This window comes from Vidua macroura, chromosome 4, assembly GCF_024509145.1.
Source record: "Vidua macroura isolate BioBank_ID:100142 chromosome 4, ASM2450914v1, whole genome shotgun sequence".
Classification (NCBI taxonomy): domain Eukaryota; kingdom Metazoa; phylum Chordata; class Aves; order Passeriformes; family Viduidae; genus Vidua; species Vidua macroura.
In genome coordinates, this window is record NC_071574.1 from 28,104,632 (window position 1) to 28,120,117 (window position 15,486).

Sequence of the window (15,486 nt, forward strand, 5' to 3'; positions counted from 1 at the left end):
ACTAGTTTTTTATCAGATGTGTATAACAAGAGCAAGTTATTCATAAACAGAGTATTTTCCCCAGTCCTTGTGTGGTCTTTTTAAGGGTGGTTTTGGTACTTTGAAGCAGTTGCTGTTTTTTCTTGCATGTAACTATAATAAAAATTAACTTCTATCTACAGTAAACAGCTATTTACTCATCCAACTTTTACACTTTCAACTGCTTGTCTGAGGTCATTGGTTGTGCCATGGTTCCTTGTTTAGTGCCAAACACGTGAGGAAATCAGAAAATAATTAATTCATTGAAATGAATCCATGCTTAATTTATGTCCCTAATGTTATTTGCACATCTCTACAAAAATATTGGTCTCATAGTGTCATTTTAATGCAAATTTCTTGCCCTTGTAAATATCATGTCTAACCTAGGTGCTTGTTGCATAGAAGAAAGGCTTTGTCAATATTACCAGGAACTCCAGTAAGGAAGGAAAGGCATGCAGAGAAAATGTTGCTTATCTGTCACCTTACATCATTGAGATCTCTTTCATGTATTTCTGTGGTTCTAGCCTCAGAAAAAACACCCCTTCCTGCACTGAATTTGCACAGGAAAAAAACCTGATTATCTGACTGTTTGTGCACCCCTCAGTCCAATTTCAGAGGGCTCCTTAGCCTTTCAGAAGGTCAGAGTGTGTAGTCCAGAAAAGGTGGTATTGGTTACATTTGATGCAAAGTGTGGAGGCTCTATACACCTGTGACTGGGAAGTTTCTCCCTTAATTTAACCTCTGTACATGGTAATTTTACCAGTACCGACAATTTTGTTTCATTTTTAAAGCTACATGGGGCTGCCTGACTTTGCTGAAAGATGAGTGAAACATTTGGGATGCTGAGACTACTGCTGGGGTTTGGAGGTGACTATGGGCTGTATGGTGGGCACTTAGTGACATTTGTGCGTTATCTCCAGCCTGGAGCATTGAGAGGGGGAAGGGACCTGGTGGAAAAGTTACAGTTGAACATAAGTGGGTGTCAGGAGGTATTGGTTGGGCATATACCAAAGCCATTGATTATGAGGAGATTTGCTGTTCAAGGCTCTTTATTTACAGTGTAACTGAAGTCAACTATTGCGATGCTAAAGCAAGGACTGTGATTTTTAGAGGGCTTTTTTAGAGTCTTCCATGGAGTCTAGAGCATAAACTTTGAAATGACATTGGATAAGAAAGGCAATATCCTTTCCTTTCCACATATTTGTTGTGTTGCATCCTGCTCTCTATTGCACCTGGAATAAATCTGGAGTTAGCTCTGGGACGTTCAAAGCACTGATCCCCCATATAAAGCAGTGTAACCAACAGCAGAAGTGGGGCTAGGCAGCTTATTAAACTCTTCAGATGTTGAAACTGTCCTATCCACTGCCCTTTTTCAAAGTCACCTTATTATTGTCTAGTTTCAACACAGCCTCACATGTCATTTTCAGTGCAATCTTTACTCACTTTTTTTCTCTTATAGTCTATTTTCCTTTTGTAGCCTGTGCAAGTAGATTTTGCAACACTAAACACCAGAAAAATGCACCAGGTTCTTCAGACTGATGCTAGGGAGGAAGATAATGTTACTCTGCAAACATGGCACTTGTCCTTCTGATACTACTAAAATATGTAAATTCATATCACTGAATCCTTTGGTTTGCACTCCTTGCTTTTTGAGGAGAAGGGTTAGTAAGGTGGGAGGGTATATGTGAACTAAACAACCTGGTGTAGAGTTCCAAAAATAGTATCACTGGAAGGTAATGTACCAGTGTACCAATAAATTGAAAGCTGTGAGGTGTAGCAGGCTTCAGCATCCTCTAACCTCACCAGGGAAGCCAGATCAAAACCAAAAAACAAATAAATAATTCATGTGTACTCAGGGGTCTTTCAGTCATCAAATAAGGTGCTGTTTATATCTTGAAGTTTGCATTTCTATCAGTTTGGGACATTTTGTAAGTTTGCACATGGTTTTAAGGAATTTCAGTAGTATCAACATAATTTCTTGATTAGGTTGAATGCTATGAGAGCCCTTTTTTTTTTTCTTTTTATTTTTGATGCACAAAATACTCATAGTTAACTTGTTTTAGTAGAGAGAAGAGGTCTGGGCCTCATCTGCCTGACATGCCATAATTGACTAGCATGGAAAGATATGAAACACTCAGCAGCTTCTGCAGATGGATGGTTTTGCACACAAAATAATACTACTAGGCATAGCTGCTCCTGCCTTAAATGCTTCCAGTATTTCTCTACCACAGCAATAGCAATTGGTGGTTTACCAGTAGGGCTTTCATGCCCAAGCTCTCAAGACGAAGTGCCTGAGTTTATTTTTTGCTGAGACTTCTGCTATTATTTCACGTGCTTAATTATCTAAACCCTTGGATGGAAAATATCTTCAATACTCATTTATTAGAAATGCATATTTCATAGATCATATAGACAAGAACAGAAAGTAAGAGCACTGTGGTGAGACATCCCTTCCCACTGGTATTAGTATTTGAAATACTTCCATTAAAATACTCTACCCTGAGATTAACTGAGCAGTTAATTATCAGGTAACTGCTATTTTTATTTCACTCCAGTTTAAAATTAGCAGTGAATGCTGAGCCAAATACTGTAGACTTGGGCCTTAGCAGCAAATAAAAGTTTCTGATATGAAGTCAAGTGTGTATATAAGTGCTCTTCCCATAAAAACAGACTTATAGTTAATTATGTTTCTGACCACTTACCTGCAGCATTTTGGTAGTGATGGCTATGCATTATGTGATGGCAGTATAAGGTGTTATCTGTGTCTACAGCTTATTATTTAGTTGGCATCTCTGATTTGTTGCACTCTAGAAAATAATCTGAATCTGTACTGAGGGGGAGGAATGGGTTGCCAATTTTTAGCAAAATGGAGTTTTTCAGCTCTGAAAGTTGAATGATTTTTTCATATGTGTACCTCTATACCATATTAGTCTCCTTTGTTAACTGGTTTCAGTATGGAAAAAAAAAAATTTATCTTTTTAAGAGGTTACTTGGGTCAGTTCACTGGTGAAAATTACTTTTAGGTGTAGTTAGATACTCTTAACCTCAGCCTGTTGCAAGTGGAGAACTTAATCTATTTTTCAAAGTCCTTTGTCACTGTAGGGTGACTTTAACAGATACAGCAGAGTTACTGGCAAAACCCTGGGATCTCCTGGTCAACAGCAAAGTACCAGCTGCTTTCAGGGTGCCAGGTGTGCATGTCAGAGGCTGACTATTGGCTAGGGAAATCTGAAGTAACCTTTCAACTCTAGAAGTTTCCTTGCAGGAGAGAGAAATCAAAGGCATTTTGGAGTAACAGTTTGGGATGTCTTGCACTGCTGCTACCTTTATGGTCTGTAAATGAAGACTTTGTGGTGTTGATCTGTGTTCTCTCGAAATAAGTAAGCTTTCTCCTCTCCATTGAGCACACAGCAAAGCAGAGAACAAATTGTACTTTTGGTGGAAATGGCAATACTTAGTCATTCTGCATTCACTGTAGGTTTTGATGACAGTCCACAAAAACAAAGAACTAGGTCAACAGGAATGATGAAAGCTTTCTGCTGTGGTGTGCTGCTAATCATACTCATGGCAATCATCTTATTGATGTTAGAGACAGTTTAAACATTGTCTATTCAAAGCTGACGCGAAGCTAATTAACCATCCACTCTCCTGTGGTTATGCATGGCCAGTAGATTCCTGCATAACTTGAAACTTCAAAAGAAGAAACAGGTCCTTTTCACCTGTGACTTAAGGAAGCAAAAATAGCTTAGGTAAAAAGAAAATGAAAAATATACCTTAATTTCAAAAAAACCCTCTAATAGCTGCTGAGAGGAGTCCTGCTACTCTAGTGAACACTAGGATATATGTTTCAGTACATATTAGGGTATCATCATGTGCTAAAAATATATGCTTTCACTTTGTTTATTAAAAATTAAAAGCTCTTTACTTACGCAAGCATGAATATTGTTCCCTTACAAGGTTTGAGAAATAAGTAGTCCTTTTCTCAACTATTAATCAATTAACTGATTTGAGAAGAGAGGACTTGTTTCCCAAAATGAGTAAATAAGAGCTGTCTGAAAAACAAGGGGAGAGTGGAAAGAATGTTTAATTTTTTTAAAAAATCAGGTATAGAGAAGGGATAGGACTATTTAGCAGACAATGGTAGTAAGTCAAGAAACAATTGGGCAACACTGAAAAGGAAAAGACAAAGATTTGCTGGTAAGCTCCAGCAGCTTAGTTCTGGTAATGCAGCCTGGCCATAAACTCAGTTTTAACACTCCAAGTAAGTCAGGCTTGCAGCTGCTTTACATCATCCGAGTGCTGCAAAGAGTTGCAACAAGCCAGTTGCAGCAGAGCCATGAGTTGAGGCTCTTGGTTATTCAGATGATGTTCTTTCCACACAATGAAAGGGCAGTCTTAATACAAATGTGCAAATGACAGCTTGAGGAATGACCATAGTTGTCTCACCTTTTCATAAACTGTGCATGCTCCTGCTTGCATTAAAAAACAGGGTGCAAATGCTCTTGGGCACTGCACTTTTATTGGGATCTCTTTCCTCTCTCTGTCCTTCCAGAGAAACTTGTACTGTCTCAGTCTCACTCTCCTGTATAAAGACTGGCATGTAAACACATGTCAAACTGTACGGGGTAGTTATGTTATAGGCAAATATCCAAGGGGGATCACAAAAAGACCGTCACATTGCAGTGGTTGTGAAGGGGTTCTGTTCTTTTTTTTTTTTTAAGACTTATTTTAGCAGAGTGACATTTCCTTGTCCTTGCTAATTCCCTCTGTTTCCAACCCACCTACCAGTTTTCACCCCCCAGCCCATTTTGATACAAGCTGACAAAAGCTGAAGATTGGAGAGGTGATGCTTGCACAAGCTTTATCAAAGAAATAAAAAGCAAAAAAGCACTGCAAAAAAGACACCTGCCCATATCATGACATGCATGTTGCTCGCCCACTTGACAGCCACAGCTTTTGAAAGGGAAGAGGCATTAGGGGACAAAGCTAAATGGGAATCTCTAAAGATGTAGAGGACAAATTTGAGGGAAACCAGGCTATGCCAGTACTGTATGTTATGTAACAATTGACTTTCCGCAGCTAACAAGATGAATTAAATCTTTAATTAAAGTCTGTAATTACTCTAGATATATAGATATCACCGTCCCTACCTCTTCATTATTTCTGTGATTGCAAGTTTTAGATTGTGTTGCTCATTGCCAAGCTCAGAGAATGCAGGCTCAGCCCTTCCCATGTGAGATGCCTACAGCAGAGTTTGCCAGAAGTATTGGTGAGAAACAGCACTTTGTTCTTTGCAAAGGGCAAGATTGTGTTGACTTTACTTCAGTTTATGAGCCCAGTGCTTGATAAGTCATACTTAGAGCAGTATAGCTGTAAGCAATCTTCAGATTCACTGCTGCTTCTGGGACAACAACCATGGACACTGTCACTGCCATATCTGCCTTCTCCAAAGCAACAGATGGTGTATTAGTGTTGCTGCATACAATATTCTGACCTGCATGTGTAACATCTAGGAGGAAAAAGTACTCCTGCTGTGGTCTGTTACTAAAACATCTATTATGATATTTTAAATCAAATTACAAATTATATTTAAGCATCCTCATTACATATTTATCTTGAGATGCACTTTAATTCACTTTAAAACTTGGTCTTTCTGAACTCTTAAATGTCCTTACCTGTAGCACCTAATGTGTTAGCCTTAAATGATGTGTTTTCCCTTTAGCTTGTGTTTGAATTGGATCAAATTGAGATCATTTTCTCAGTGGTCCAGGCTGAACAGAGACTACAAAGGTGTCTGCTGAGGATACTTTTGAAATGGGATAATTTTTTCTTTTCAGCACAGACATACCTGTGCAGATGTTACTAGCAGAGGAAGCCCCATGCTCTCCTGTAAACACCCAGGGCAGTGGAACATATGTCAGGGCAAAAGGGCGGGAGTGATTAAGACAATATGTGATTTGACTGTTCTCACCTGGTAATTGGTCTCTAGAGAAGGATACACAGTTTTCTTTACCCTGAAGTGGTGCTGAGCCTGTGTCAAGAGTGGGCAGACGTTACTGGCACAGTGACAAGTGCCCACAGCTCCTACAAGCAACGCATGAAACCTGGATGTGCTCTGTGCTGCACCTCTGCAACACTGCTGCACTTGGGTTATCTCACGTGAGCTTTTAAAGCTGCCAGTAAAGATAACTGCAACAATTGTGTACAAACTCCAGTGGGCTGGGACTGCGAAGGAAAAGCTGCGGAAGCATGAAGAATCATTAATTTTTCCCATGGTGTTTGACTCGGCATGTGATCTTTTGGCCAGGAAAATACTTGAGGCAGCGTGGTTAGTAACACTTCTCCCAGAGGCTGTCATAACCATGCTTTAGACACTGAGTCACAGATGTTTACTCAATCATCATCGCACACCCTGGTTTCTAAGAATTACACAGAGATGGGTTCAGCAAGACTCATTTCGTGAATGGCCCTTTCTGATAGCAGGCACCCTGTGTATAAATTCTCCCCATACATTTTCCTGCAGTTCAAATTACAGTGCTTGATTAATTGATTTGACTGAAGAGAATGCACCAAGTAAAGTTCAAATGGAAAGAGTAAGCAGCTGGACACATGTTCGCTTTCTTTCACAGTCTTGTTAGTTAATTTTGGCTGATGATTTCATGCAAACTGTGGTACTGAAGAGTATTCACAGTGCTGTCTCACTGAATATAGATAAAGTTCCCGAGCTGTTGAAAGTGTGAAATAAATTTCGTAGAGGGCCAGATTCTAGTCCTGTTGATATCTGTGGGAGAATTGCTGTGCTTTCAGGGAATCGGTATTTGGCCCTTGATGTCCTCCTTGAAAGTTGCTGACTTGTCGTTTTTTGACTTGTCATTTTTTGACTTGTCATTTTTTATATAGTTTTTTGCTAGAAATGGGTATTCGGATGATATCTAGTACATCAGAAACGTTTTGTTGTTGCACATATAAAATTCCTGTCAACAGGCTGATTTTAGAAAGCTTGTTGAATGAGTTTTCGAAGTCATTCAGACAGAGCACTTGCTTTAAAAGTGTGGCTTATGCTCTTTAAAAGAAGTTGATATCATCAAATTTCAAAGGAGTAGGAGATTTGCTGCCTTTTTGTACTATAAGCAAGCTTCCTTCTACAAGTCCCAAACCTAAAGCTGGCAAAGCCCGTGATATATCCTTGATAGCTCTTTGGTTTGAGCTTTTATTGTGTGCTATCAATAGGCAGAAGCAGGTCTTACTGATTCAGAATCCTGACTAGTCTTGAAGTCCTATAGGGATATTTTATATCCTTCTCCCAGAAAAATTTTGCATTCAGTGCAACTTACTAGTAAATTAAAATCATGTTCTGTATCAGGAAAGAGTTACACTTTGTACAATTATTATTGTTTCCATACATGCGAGAATGACACCTGTGTAGCACCAGCCCACAGCCCTGTTTCCTGGGGCTAAGCTGACCTCTTTCTAAAGAGAGCAGCAGTGTTAGGAAGAGCACTTTGTTTGAGAGCACGCAATGGCTGCCAGGGACACCCAGTCTGTCACACCACTGCTCTGCCTGCAGAGGTGAGACAGACACGTGTGGAAAACCTCTAGGCTCTTCCTCATGTGGACGGCACAAAACCTTTGTGAAACAGGATCAGTATTAATTACTAATCTTAAGCAAAGTTACAAGGGCTGAGTAAAGAAGAGCAAAGACAAAAGCAGTAAAGTCTGTAAAAGCAGCTATGGGTCCTCTAATCACACCCTGAAACTACCAGCCTACCACTCAGATATATGAAATGCTTTTTCCCTCCAGTCTCACCACATTTTCCTTCGCTGTCAGACTGTATTCCTTCTTGGGCACTTTTTGGGAAAGAAGGACAGTTTTGCCCTGAAAGCAGAACACACAAGTTAAGGTTCATCTTTAGAAATGAGATGTGGTGAAAGATAGGTAGTAGACCACACCTGCTCTAAATTAATGGCAAAGAGTTTACCTTGGTGAAATTTTAGCAAGTATCCCATTTCTTTAGGACTCTCTCTCTCCAGCCTGGTCTTCGATAATATGAGTATCACTTGAGCACTTGAGTTTGTAGATCAGTAAATCAATTGAATAAAAATGTTTTTATCTTTCTAAACTATTGTGAGATACTGTGTAACACTGATGGGGACTTGCAGCTCAGCTGAATGACAGTTGCTTGGACAGGATCTTCTCGAAGATGTCTTTCCCTCTTTACTACATTTTTGTGTTTTGTGAGAGAAACGGTCAATGGTGATGGCAAAGTTTAGATTTCACTTTTGCATACTGACTTTGGTTGTAAAGGAGGAAAAACTGAAGCTTCTGAAAGGGTAAAAATTTAATAAAACCTTCTCTATGTGAATTTTGAAGGCATAAAAATAGCTGATGAACCAATTTTGTAAAAGCCCACCTCTGTACTGTTACCACTGCAGCTACACCTGAAAGGCACTGTGGACTTCAGCCAGCCCCTCTCTGGGTAATAGGGAGTTTTATAATTCTACAGACTTGGTACAGGGATGTCACCTTTCGGGCACTGCTGCTCCTTTCCTGTAGGGTGACCCCAGAAGGTAGTTCATTGCACTTAGGACACACATTTAGATTAAGTTTTCCTCTCTGCTTCATAAATTAAAGAAAAGGCATGAAAAATTAGATAAGAGGGTCAAACCCCATAGGATTTATGCCAATATGGTCCCTGATGTGTTTGTGGCTGGGCTGATGCACCTGGAGATGTGGTTGCTGTGAAGCTGCAGGATTTACAGCAGCCCAAGGCTGAACCTGGTCTAGTCTGCAATAGGAAAGTGTAATACTTAAAGACAAATTTAGGCAATCAGGCATTTGTATCCAATGCAACACGTCACATCAGATTTCACTCCTAAGCCGGGTTTCAAAAATCATTGAGCACTTTCAGTGGTGCTGGAGAAGTGTGGGGGGGTGCAGGCAGTGGGTCAGCTGTTCCTCCCCTGGAGTGCAACGCCACGGGAGGACTGGCAGCAACAAAAAAGGTGTTGTCAACTGGACAGATTGATACAAGGGATTTGACCTCTTTAAGTGCTAGAAAAGGGAAACCAAAACTCAAACATAGCATGCTTGTTAGTCTTTGTGTCAGATCAAATAATATGTTCCTCTATAGTTTGAAGTATATTAATGGAGCTTTGTGGTTAAGGAGGAAAAAAAAGGATGACTAAAATATGTGTATGTAGCTTGACAGTATATTTTCTTTTAGGAAAATCTGGAATAAAAGCAACATTTATGCACACTAAGCACATGTTTATGATTAGTTCTTATTTAACATCACCCAGCTGGCTATGGATGGCTTTATGGTGGGGAGAACATTTGAGAATGTCACTTGTTTATATTAATCAAGAACATGGCAGTCATGATACTTGGGGCAAAAGTGCTACATTGCCCATTTTAGGTAACTCTCCCAAATCATATCACAGCACAGTCAAGTAGACTGTTGTCACCAACTGAGTGTTTTAAATTTCCTATAATGACATGATGTATCTCCAGGCATTAATGCTCATTCTGCAGGTTAGATAGATGTGTATCTTACATTATATCTGTAAACTTCTTTTGTCAAATTGGAGGAAATCAGTAGATGAAATATTTGAGGTGTTCTTGTAGTTTAGAAAATACATAATTACAAATATACTGTCTTGGATATAATCTACTATTAATAATGTTAATTTTTAAAAAATATTTTCTGTATGGGTCAGGAGATATTTTAGGAATGTGAAATGCTCATCAGAACCTTTAAACTGTTTTCCTGTTCATGGAAAACATGCCTTTACAGGAAGATTAGCTACTGATTGAATGGGCACCCTCCTGATATGGGAATATAACTAATAGCTTTGTGCACGATGTATCTGCCATACCCCCGGTCATGAAGTTGCTATGAATTATGACATATCTGCAGAAATACATGGAAAGTAATTAGCTCCTAGTTAATAAAAAATATTAAGCCAAAAGTGATTCTACTGGCTGAGAAGGATGAAAGGATAAATAAACCTGTGCCACTTGTTTCTTGATTAAATTTTATTCTTTGTTCAAAAGAATTTTGTAAATTTTACACAAATGTTGTCCTAATTACACAAATGTTGTCAATGCCAATTCTAGCTCAGAAAAAGAGCACCCCTTGTTTATCAGTCTCTTTGGAGAAAATTTGGAAGAGACCACTCATCCACAAACCAGAATCAAGGCCATTTAACTTCTTCCATGACCAGCCCTGGCTGTAGCATTTGAAATTTTTTCCCTTCTGAGGTGTCTTTCTAGATGCTAGGGCGAAACACGTTTCAAAAATATTCAAAGAGGTTATGCGGTTCTAATTTAAATAAGGCACTTTGAAAATTTTCTTTGTAGAATTGAACCTTAAAAAAATCAAAGAAAAAAGGGAGGAGTCAACATTTTCCTTTATTAAGTCATTTGCTTCATTTTTTGGTATCTGATTTCCATTCCTTGAACTTCATGGACACTCAGTCATGTCCCTGTGCCTTGTTTTACAAACTTGGATGCAGAAATGAAGCAGAGTGGCTTTCGAAGAGGAGACTGTTCTGGCAAAACAAACCCAGTGAGCAGGCACAGTGTTTCCCAGAGCCCTTCCTTGACATTGCTCTGAGCACAGGAGTGTGTGGGAGCAGGGCCAGTGGGAGCTGCTCAGGAAACCCCTCAGGTGGGCAAAGAAATGGCCTTGCAGGGATCTGGAGTTCAAACCCAGCTGCACTGTGCCCAGTGCTGGTAAATCTAATACAGCTCCTGCTGCCCAATTGTTCTGTGGTGTGATGCCTGATTTTCTTTGCCCTTGCATTTACCAGGAAGGTGATTCCAGTTGAAAGGTGTTTCACAGCAACCCTCTCAGCAAGGAGTGACATGAGTGTGACATGAGGACAGGTTTCCTGTCCTCATACATGAAAAAGTTGTGTCACCTTCAGCTTTCTGAAGGCGTGGTGTGTCTAAGCCTACAAAGGAGACACTTGGGAGTGGTTGGACAAGCAGCTACTGCAGTGAGCAACAGCTCTACACCTGCATGTCCTGCTGACAATCAGGAAAAAATTAAGTACTCCTTGGGTTTTTATCATTCCTCAATGTGTTTGAAGTGGTTTGAGTACGCTGCAATCCAGTAACATCCTCACATAAAATCTTCAGTATAAGTATTCCTTTCTTTAAGGTGCTATGCTAGAATTATGTGCTACCCTGGACATTGCCCAGGGGCATTGGGCTGCAGAGCTGCCCAGTGTGTGAGTGCCAGAGCTCTTCTGTACAGATGCTACTGGGATGCTGGAGGCAGTCCTGCTGGTGAAACCAGCAAAGCACTCGTTTTGCTGTTAGCTACTCTACTATTGTTCAGTGTGAATCAAAAGCTGCCTGTAAGCATTAACCTCTTTCCCAAGCAATAAAATTAACACATAAAGGTTCAGATAAAGTACCATAACTCAGTCCTCCAGCTGAAATAAAGTTAGACACTAATATTGCTGTCTAAAAATAATAGACCCTTTTGTCTGGCTTCAAAAGAACAATATATTAATTTTCATAATTTTTTCTTTCATAATTCATTTATTATATAGCTGTATATCTAATAACTTCCAGGAAACAGGTTTTAACTTGTATGTGGTTCTAAAGGCATGGAAACAATGCAAACAAAACTTCAGAATTTGATCTATGCAAATTTTTGTAAAGTTGTGTGAGCAACAATTAAATCATGGCATGTACATGCATTTTGTGCTATGTGGAAAGGTAGTTCTATATTGTGTTATTGCTATTTAGTGTAGCAAAAGTTAACTTGTTCTTCTGGACAGCTTATTTTGTGGCTGTTAAGGGAATATTAATTTCCAGAATGATAGGTTGTCTTTTTCTGGTCTCATTCTCCCAGCATGTCTTATGTAGAAAAGTATCAATCATGCACCTCCATGTGCAGGCATGAGTGCAACTTTGAAGGATAAGGATGATGATGTTTCCTGGGCAATTACTATAATTAAACTAGAGACTAAGTGAACAATTCCAGAAAGGAGTCAGTGTTTCTATAGTACAAGCAATTAATCTCAAAACTGGCTATGGGACAATGCAATTCACTCTCTGGTCTGTGAAAGTATATCATTGATAGATATGCTCCTGTATCTGAACTTGGCATAAGCTGTTAAGATACTATGCTTGACAAATTGTTTAGCTTCCTGTACTTAAAAACACAACAAATTAAAGCAGGTGTTTCCAAACCTGTAAATTTTGTTAAGTGTAGAATTGAAGGAATGAACGAAATACAGTAATCTGAATGGGAAAACAAAGGAATCTACACTGGCTTCTATTGACTTTCAAAACCTATGAACATTTTTCAAATCATTTTTTTAAAATCTATTTCACAGAGAATGGCAACTTATTTCTCTAAAGTTCAAAATTTCATGCATTTTAAATGTAGTTGGCTGATTTTGTATATAAATTTTTTAAAAGACAGAATTACCTTTTGACTGTCAGGTATAAAGATCATTATGTTCAGGTTATTTTTGCCAGGTGTTATTTGTTGGGGTTTTGGATTTTCTTCTGCTTAGTCAAAGAATCTCATGTCCTCCCTTCCACTGAAACGTTGGATAGCTCTGGCTATGGATTTCAGTGGTGGCAGGACCAGACCTCTCATTACTGATGCTTTCTTCAGGCATTCAGAAAGAAAAATGTTTGAAATGCTCAGATTCTGTTGGAGATATAACCTTTGGAAAAGTTAGTCTCTATCATAAATATTAATCACAGTGCAGTAGTTGGTTTATAATGTTGAACAGATGGGATTTAGCTGATGGAAGGAGTGTGCTGTTATCAGTTATGAACAACTGATTGCTGTCCACATTAGAATATTTACTTTGGTTTATGGTAATTAGGTTTTAATACTCTGGCATCAGAGGTCCTGTGGTGTATTTACACTCAGTAGAACTCTGCCATTGCCATGTGGGAGCTCAGCCTGGCTGCTGCCAGCACATCAGTGCCTGTGTGTTGAGTGTCCCTGCAGTGGGGACCTGATTTCTTCCTCTGCAGGCCACCTTTCTGGAATGCCACCAATCTGGAAGTGTTGTCAGCAGCTTGATGAAGGGTTCTCACAACAGGCCCTGAAAATCCCTCCCGCTTTGTTCAGTGAACAGCAAACACCTGGGAAGCTTGAGTCTCCATTCAGACAGAAACCTGTTCCCCCTGCTGTACCCAGCTGGGAACTGGGACCACTTCCCTCCAGGGCTCATGCTTCTACCAGCAGTTCTTGACAGACTGGCTTACATTTAATTCATCAGTGCTAAAAGTAGTATATCCTGATGCAGTAGAAAACATGATGTAGAAATAAACTTACTTTTTACAGAGGTTTACATGCTACTTTTCAATTTTTTACTTTTATCTCTACATGATGCATTAAGATAGCAGTGAATAATTTAGCTTGAAGCCCAGTGTTTACCCCCTGTATCGGCAGATATAGAAATTGCATCCTCTCCAATGCTGTGTGAAACTCCTGAATGTATGAATGTGTTGGACTGTAAAAATCACTTCATATGAGGTAAGGAAGCTCCATGTGTAAGTCAGTGTCACAGTCTGTTTAATTGCTAGTCTAGTATGTTCAGCAATGTCTCTGTTTCTATCTTGGGCCAGCAGTTCACACCTGAGTCCAGATGAGACAAAGCTATCAGAAAAAGACTGATGAATTCAGGAGTTTGCTTCAAAATACGTATGAGCTCTGGCAATCAGTCTGCAAATATGATTTCACATTGCCTTTGCTAAATAGTTCACAGAATTCACAGAATTCACTAGTTTCCTTTGTGGGTGTGGATGTGTATATATACACACGTGTGTGTGGTGCATATCAGCAGATGGCTCTAGCCAAAATAGTAACAGCTCTAAGTGCCAACAGTTTTAAATGATTCATCAGCTCAACACAGAGATTTTCAAGACACAGGACACTTTCAAAATCGTTTTTCGAGATCCAAGAAACTTAGTTCCTCCTACTGGCTCCTGTGTTTGTAAGGAGGATGAGCTACCTAGAACAAACCAGTCAAAGTACACAGGAATATAATACTGTGCTATTTTAGGTTTAGACAAGCTATAAGAGTAAAATCGGCTTAGATGCCCAAAATTCAGTTATGCAAACCTAATCCTCTGGGTTTGGGAACCATTTAACAGATATATTTTTTTATGTCACTAAGAGTGTTCTTTCCACAACACCTAACGTACTAGTTGTAGTGTCACAGGCATGTCAACAGAGAGACAAGCCACAATGAGAAATCAGAATTGTTTAAATGCATGCCCTTGTTATATGCTATTGAATTATGTTAACAGAGAGGAAAATTCAGTTTAATAACATGCTAGATGTGTTTTTTCACATGAGCCAGGTTATACCTCTGGGACTCACATTCTTTGAAAAAGTAGCTGCACAGATGGTTTGCAGACTTTAAGTACTTGGCTACAACAAAAATCTCTGTGGTTTTTGTGGTTCTGTTTCTTCCCCAACTATTCTAACATCCTATGACGTATTTAGATAATTGATGTCATTTCCATCAGGGTGCAAAACACTTTCCCAAAAAAAAGTGGTGAAAGCTTCAGATTTTAAATCTTTTAAATCAAGGCAGGAAGAGTTTAGTCAAAAAAAACCCCCAAACACTTACATGTTTATGTTGGTGTTCAGGCCTAGCATGATCCTCCTGCTGCTAGGTTCTGTGATTCTGCCACAATTAATTGCACTGCCCTCAAAATGAATATAAGAAATTATATGGCCATAAGATAGATAGGCCTTGTCTCCTTGGCTGGAGAAGTAACAAGAGGTTCAAATTTTTAATATTCCTCTCAAAAAGTAAAGCTCCACTGAGTGCCTGGGAATCACACTTTTTTAAAAGCAGGAATAATAATAATAACCTCATTAATTTTAAAGTGAGAAACGGGTCTATGCAGCTTCAGAAACTGTATCTGGGGGCAATTAATAATGACTGTTAATCAGCTTCCTTTAGATATTACAGCTGCTGCACCTGACTGTAGATGCCATCACTGCCCTTGTGTGGCTGGTGGCAGCAGTTCTGTACCTGGTTTGCATTTCATTGCTACCTGTGATTTCTGTTGCTCGCTTTCATCCCTGAAGGCCAAGTGTTGGATGCAGCTCTGGATATGGTTTTAAGTCACAGGTCTCACTCATATGAAAGTAAGGAACTGTTAATACACTGGGTGATCATTACCCTCATTGGCACCAGGCAGAAGGGCTACAGGGTGGATGATTCTTGTCTGGTATACATCAAATACTCTTTGTCAAAGCCTTTGAAGTTATTGAAGGCTAGAGAGCACATGCTAGCAGGGTTCTTTGTGAGCAATGTCCCAGCAATATGTTGGTTTGCTACCAGATTAAAATGGCAGAAATTTAATATTAAATTGAGTGTGGGAGAGAAAGTGCTTTTCAATAAGTTATTGTTCAAATAACTAAATAAATGGCTGTTGAAAACAGTATTCTGCAAAACACTTTACCAAAG